We start from the raw sequence: 8,112 nt of genomic DNA on the forward strand, positions 1-8,112 counted from the left end.
TCCCCTCTCTCTCGACGCTGGGGAGTAAATAAGGAAGGGAATAAATGGGATTGGGGGGTCCCGGAAGGACGACTGGGGTGGTCGCATGGCCATGTCTCAATGATTTGACGCTTTCGCCCCATTCTAAACCCATAATCTGAAATAACGGCTTCACCCTCTTCATCCGTGGTCCTTGTAAATTTATTTTTAAACATGCAATTTTTTTATTAATATTTGGCATGAAATATTAGTATAGAAATTAGTGTTTGATTGGGAATATTAGTATAGAAATATTATACACGATAGAAGAAGTAGAGGGAGAAAGATTAAGACTATATGGCATGGATACAAATAATCTGAACAAATTTCTATACGATATTACTAGTTTACTTCTCTTTTTATTTAGCAAACCCAAGCTATATAGGGTTTGTGTCTGAAAAATAAACCTAGTGAGATACTAGGATTATTTGGATCCTGAAATTAAAGCCAATGTATTATAGGGTTGGGCTTGATTTTAGGTGGACCCAAACCCAAATTTCAGAATATTATATGATTGGCTTTGGTGATTGCTTGACGGCTCTCTTATCACCATCCAAGGTTTGACCATAGAAGCAAAAGGTTTGTAGTTAGTCCATCTATTCTATCCATTCAATTTGAGCTTCTCTATAGAAGATGATATGCTAAAATGGAGGTTATATATTTATATACAAATATAATTTATTTTTATTTTTTATTTTTTTAAAAAAATAATTAGTACAGAGTAGTTGAACCATAATTCACTTGTTCTTCTACATTCCTGTCCATGGCTCATGGTTTGATAATCCGAACCATACTAGTTCATCTGAAAAATGAATTAGGTTTGCTAGGGTTAGATTTTGAAAATTTATTATTTGCAGAATTAAATAGTTTGGATTTAGTAAGACACTTCCTGGAGATAAATAATATACAAGAATTTTATAAGATAATTAGAAATATAAGAAGAGAGATTAATAATATCTAGCATATCTCGAAATAATTTCAGCAAAATCTAAACTATGCAGATTAGTTCATTACTTCGAACTGATTTTTATTTTGCCTTTGTTTTCGCAATTAGGTACCTATAAACTATAATGAGATCGTTTTAGCAATTAGTTACCTATAAACTATAAGGAGGGTAATAAATGTTATAACAATTTTTTAGTCCTCCATGTAGGTATAGGAATGTCAACAAGTTGATCCACAGGCAACATTTTATGTCATTTCATGCTAAGTCAATTCAGTCAGGATCATTGCTCAAATTTTTGAATATGCTCTTAGTGTAGCCCATGACATTTTTAGTCATGTTATATGGAGGGTAAAATAGATATTTTACTGCACATGTGAATGCATCAGACCGCACCTGGTTTACAACTCTACATGTAAGTGTATCGGCACAAAAATATTCAAAAAATCTATCTTTTCTAGTAATCCCATATTTTCATGAGGCTCCATAACATGTGGCTGCAATATTCGCACTTCTATAATAGTTCTATATACTTTAAATAAGGGATTTTTCTGCATATATATCTCTACTAATCTGACTTATTCTAAATGCATTCGGTAAAAATTACTGTTTAGTGGTTGCCAACCTAACACTCTTATAATGCTTCTATTTTAGATAGTATGGTTTTTTGCATATATGTATATACAAATATAGTTTGCTGCAAATGTATCGTCAAAAATCAATATTTGCATATATACACATCATTTCAGTCTATCAACACTAGCATGCTTGTAAAATTTTTGGCTATCAATAACAATATCCATCCATCCATCCATCCATCCATATATATATATATATATATATATATATATATATATATATATATATATATATATATATATCAAGTAACTCTATTATCCTGTTACCTTTTTTACATGAAAAGCTTATATAAAAGACAGCAATCCACAATACAAATTAAAGGTTGACAATTTAAAAAAATACTAAAACAAAGGATAATAGAATTATCTTATACTTAAAATGACTACATATTGATGCCAACAATCAACATTGTAACATGATGGGCAACACTGCAAAATAGTGTAAATCAAGAGCAATATATGCAAATACAGATTTTTGATGGTTACACATAAATAAACCACATTGTAGGGGTATGCATGTGAAAATTCCTAAACCAATATATCCCTCATGATTCATTTTTCATTTTGTGTGTGAGAAACTAGAGAAGTGCACATTCTATAATGAGACTGTAATTATCCACAAAAATGACTTTAATCAAATTAAAGGATTGCAATGATCCATAGTAGATTCTACATGCATCGCACATGCCAAATTATATTATTTATTATATAGGAAGCATAGCAACTATTCCTGTAGTTAAATATCTTTATAAATTTTAATCCCAAGATAATTCCAAAATCAAATTTTATCTTTCTCGACAAAACCAAAATTTATTCTTGAAACAGTAGCATAATAAGAAACACAATTATTTTAAGTTATATTTTCTTTTTGAGAACAAAGATGGGGTCGCTCCAATCATTTCAAATAAATGATGTAACTTACTCGGGTCAAATTATTGTCAGAACATATTTGCTGATTTAAACTTGTAAAATCCTCCATTGGAGAAGAGCTGCAATAGCTATGTTTGAAGTCCAGTTTCCGACTAATAATTTTAGTTATTTCTTTTACAAACACATATCTAATTGGCCGCCACTATTATGAGATACTACTACTACTATTATTATTATTATTATTATTTTGGATGGAGTCCACTGGACTTATTCATTCAACTGTATCTCTCCAGTACAAGTTTTGTAATTTGCACGATTCTTTCCTCTCAATTAATGAGTGGCCCTTAGGCTGAGACAGAATGGTATTATTGAGAGTGGCCCTCTCTCTCTCTCTCTCTCTTTCTCTTCCCCAACCCTGCTCTTCACTCTTAATTGAGATATTAAGAGTGGAAAATTAAATGAACCTTAAGGGTGGAAAATTTAAAAGTGAAAATTAAACGAACCTGGGTTTAAATACATGTATGACATTAAATGCAGATATGGTATGATCCTCTCATCACCTTATTAGATCCCTCTGCATTGAATGCAATGATAGCCACAACTCATAACACCTCCATTCCCTCCCCGACACAAAAGCAAATAGTAATGAGAATAATGACGACGTTATCGCTAGACTGGATTTAACAGGAGGACATGGAAGAGGCATGCTGTGGGTGGATCCCTCCATTTAGAGCGATGGGGTCAGGATGGCACATCAAATATGGTGACCCTTCGACGGACTTTGCGCTCTGCCATGGAATAATAAGCGGCCAAGCTAGCTCGCAATTAATTTCTTTTACATATTCTACCACTTGAAGTGTCAAGCTTCTTCGTGTACATGCCCAGAAAAATTAAACTAGATAATTATTATTTTTGAACCTAAATTTTCTATGTAGATGTGCATCATATATACTTTTGATAGGAAATTTCATGTTCACAAGAAGACACTCTCATTCTTAATGCAAACATTACAATGATGTATGTTTTCAGCAGCACACACACACATAAAAGAAAAGCTGCTAAAATTCATAAAATTGTCTCTAAATGTTTATAGTGATAAACTCGTGCTTGAGAGGGAAAGTAGCCCTTATAGACACCATAGTTAAAGTTTTGGCAAAAATATTTATATTTCCATACTTCAAAAATTATAGAGGCAAAAAGAAATTGCCGTTGTAAATAGAAACTTTTAAAAGATACTTTTTTGTCACTATAGAATATTTTAGAGCAAATTATTTTTTCCGTTATATATGCAAATTGTTTGTAGAGGCAAATACTATTTGCCATGATAAAACTCATAACTGAAAAATTATTGTTCTCGTAGTGAAACTTAACTCTTTCAATATGATGACGAGCCGAGGTTAAATTGATTGACTAAATGGTATAAGTATTGTTGGAATTTTGATTCTAGCTGACTTGAAATAGTGTGAGAATATATAACATGTGCCACCTGCTTAATTATGTACCATTTTAACCTACAAAGGGTCTATCCATACAGATAATATATATGCATTGTGCAGCATCAAATGCAATGATTCGATTTTCTTCATCCTACTGGAAGTTTCACACGATGATATTTGTGTTAATAATGACTAACCAACACATGCACTTGATTCAAACGAGGTTGTAACTCTATAATTACACCCCTCCATTTTGAAGTCATTCTAGGTTCAAACTAGGTTGTGTTTTCTCAAGTGTTTGGCAGAGATCGATTTTAGTGTTCGTGAGTATCGACACTAGGCCTGATAAACTTAAAACCTACTTGCACTTGACCAAGACTCCATATGAAATGACTTGGAAACTTTTGGGTTCATTATGCTCCAAGGTTAGATCCTTAAAGCATCTTAGGTTAGGACTCTTATACCTCTATGCTACATTTAGTTCCCGAAATGAGTATTGGAATGGAAGGGAGATTCTAACTCCGGCCCCGCACACGCATTTGGTATGACAATAAAGGATAGAATCATATTTTCTTTGAAATAATTATTCTTTCATTTGATGAAAGGGCAATTTTACTTATACATAGAAGGAATTGTTATTCTCATGAAAATAGGAATTAGTGATATTGTTGACAAAATGGTAACAAATAGCATGTTTTGATAAGAATTAATTATCTGTGATCATGATATCAAATAAAAATAAATAATTTAGTATACATTTAATTTGACACATTATTTTAGTAAATAAAAATATCAAATAGCATGCATTGTAATCTTATATCAACCAATACTTACAAAGTTTTGCTTTGTATCATATACAAATAAATGCGCATTGGTGCAAGTTAAAGAAAAAAGAAAGATATAAATATAAATTATTAGATAGGATTGAATACAAAAGGCAAAAACATATTAAATAAAAATAACAATTAATATAAATTAATAAATAAAATATAAATGAACTAAACATTAAAAAATAAATATATCAACATAAAAACTAAAGTATAAAAATATAAATAATTGATCTTAAAATTTAAGGTAGTGGATTTAAATTAAAGGTATGGAGAATAGTAAATAACAAATAATTACTAAAATATAAAACCCAAAAATTTAATATACATTTAAAAAATTAATATAAAATAAATATATAATCAATTAAATTATCTATTGGAATTTAATTGCTATTTTTTTACCTGATATTTTTTTTAAGTGTATATATATATATATATATATCAATCTCAAGCTCACCTTCGGATATCAGGTATCAAAATTATCATTATCATAAGTTAAAAAATTTTTAAAAGAAGTTAGCTATTATGATACGATGTAAATTAATAATAATCCTCTTAACATGAAAATTCACAATCCTACATGTAAGGAAAAAAAAATAAACAGCTGCGTACTCTTATATGCATATGATAGCACCAGCGTTTATGCCGCGACAACTAGTAGAATCAAAACAAAAGCAAGACGGAAAAGAAAAAGTTAGATCCTTGAATGCGTGAAGGTAGGGCAAGGTAATGCGGAGAATGCCACGACTCAACTATGTTTAAAATCCTTCTTAGGGATGGCACGTGTAACCCGTTATAAGAGTCAGGGATGTAGAGAGAGAGAGAGAGATAAACTAGACAGCTAGGAAGAGAAGACAGCTTGGAGGGAGAGGATATTACATGTCGAAGAATGATATAGAAAACATCTCAATTGTGCTAGCACGAAACTAGCTTATCAACGCTGCTGTTACACTAGAAACAGTCTCTAAGATCTATAGGCCAATTACACTCTCCACTATTCTGAAAGCCTCATCTATGTAGGTAAGGCAGGGTGGGCGAGCACACCCTGGCATGCTACTACATGTACATGGATTAGACGGCTCGGATGGTGTTGTCTTACCATAAATGAGCTCTTTTCTCCACGGACTCTCCCCGCTTTGCGCACGAGTTCTTTCCAATTTAAACAAAAAAAATTACTACTTTTATATGTAATCCATTTTCGTCCCCATTTTTTTATTTTCCCGGAAGCAAAAAGTGATAGGGAGGATCGCGTACTTCTCGCGAGTGCAGAGCGTACGACGGGGGACGCGGAAAGGAAGGCTGAGAGAGAGAGAGAGAGAGAGATCCGTCCCTTCGAGGTGACCCGTCCTTAATCTGACCGTGACGTAGACAACCCACACGCCCCGCCGGGCCACCGTCCGGTTTTCAGGTTGACTTCAAGCATCGGCTGCCGTGAAGTAAAAAAGAAAAGAGAAATAGCGACACGTCAACGTCAGTACGTTCCTTTCCTCGCGATGCGTGCTACATATATTTATATATTTAAACTTCTTCGCTTTAAAAAAAGCTTTTACCCTGCAGGAGTTTCTTGGGGGAGGGAAGGGTAGGAGACAAAGGTTCATGGCGTTGGAAGAAGTAACCGTACACTTCGCCTATCGATTTGATGTATGTTCTCGGCTTCACGTACTGATATGGCAAGATGAGGGAGTCTATGGGGATTTACGTTTTGCCTTTTGGTTGTTAGGTGTGGAGGGATTACGGGGCGGTGGGGGGACAAAACGGAGGGAGGCTGTGGATGGGGCGGTGGAGTTGTCGCAAACGGATGTGGGCATGAGCCATCCCATCATAGGGATCGCCATGGTTGCATCATGGGTGATGGATGCTAATGTTGCTCCATATATGAACTCCCTAAACTTTTTCTTACACTAAGCAAAAAAAAAAAAAAAACTTTTTCTTACTCATGCGTCAAGAGATGGTTGGTACGGTAGAGGAAAGGGCGGTCGGATCTTGTCATGCTATGCCTGTGCAATGCTGGCATCAAGAATTAATACCTTTTGAAGGAAGACTTCCGCTCGTTCTATAGCTTTGAAACTGGAATATAGGTTTGCAATGTAGAGTGGCGTTACGTGCCGTGGCATATGTACCAGTAGTTGCTCAGAGATTCCATAGCTCACAGCAATGATACTGACTCGAAATACTTTGAGATTCCTAGCCTTAGATTTTTGATTGCGGGTTTCTCCAGGATGTTGCTGCAATAAACACTAAAGAGAAGCACTGCTGCATCATAGGGAACATTGATAAGCACGCCATAGTAACCCCGGATCTGGATTCCCTCCAGGATGGTATAATGGATTAAATATTGCTGGTAGTTCAATTGGCAATGATGCATGTTTGGTCAATTAAATTTCATCGTTTGTGTGGATATTGCCTCTTCATGATGTTAACCAAGATACAGCTACAATCAGGATTGAAAATAACCGCTTCGCAGTGACCAACTGAATATATTATTGACATACAAAAACGGGTCAAGTTTCAATTCTTAAGAACTTAGCCCTCCGATTATGATGATTTTGCCACTTTTTATTGGCTATTTTTTTCCTAATAACCGACGCTTTAGCGAGACTTGAATACGGCAAGATACAGGAAAGGTTTTAAGATTAGTTCATTTTTGGAATAGACATCCAAGAACTGTAATTTACTGATTTGAACGTACGTCCACCCGGTCTGTCCTTGCTGACCATTCTTGTCATCAAAGAAAGAATGTGTTGAACCATCGGTGACTGATTGGGGACCCCTTTCCCTTCTAATCTCTCTCCTTTTATGTTGTTTCTTTTGCTATTTCGCGTGTAGTGGGTAGCTAGGCGTAGAGAAATAGATGTGATTCGGTATTTTGTTTACGTTTAGTACTTGCAGCACCAGAATGAGGGCATTCTTCTGAATTCAAGTGAAGCTCTAGCTTTAAGAGGTGCCCTCTGGTTGATAGTATGACTATAAAAAGGCCCATCCAAATATGTAAGCAACAAAATCCAACCTGTACGTAACATAGTACCACTGAAAAATGATACCTCAAACACATATCTATATCCGTATCTATATGAATCATAGACTGAATATGGCTGGGGATAATAAAATTCAATATACGACTCAAAACCTAATACGTTTATATAACCTACTCTACATGCAAGATCATCTACAACCGCATTATGTCCTGAGTGACATTAAGGAGCCTGTCTCATATGCAATCGTATCCTTACGAGATCTAATAAATCGTGCACTGACTTCTATTCTTTGTAGAACGTGTAAACTGAAACTCACCAGTGAATCGAAAACCATCCTACAGTTGCGACTGTCATAAATGCTGGTCTTATATCCTCCACTCCCTTCCTGACCAGCAAATCTATGAC

This window comes from Phoenix dactylifera, chromosome 2, assembly GCF_051530095.1.
Source record: "Phoenix dactylifera cultivar Ajwa chromosome 2, Ajwa_hap1_PhDact_Kaust_v1.1, whole genome shotgun sequence".
Taxonomy (NCBI): Eukaryota; Viridiplantae; Streptophyta; class Magnoliopsida; order Arecales; family Arecaceae; genus Phoenix; species Phoenix dactylifera.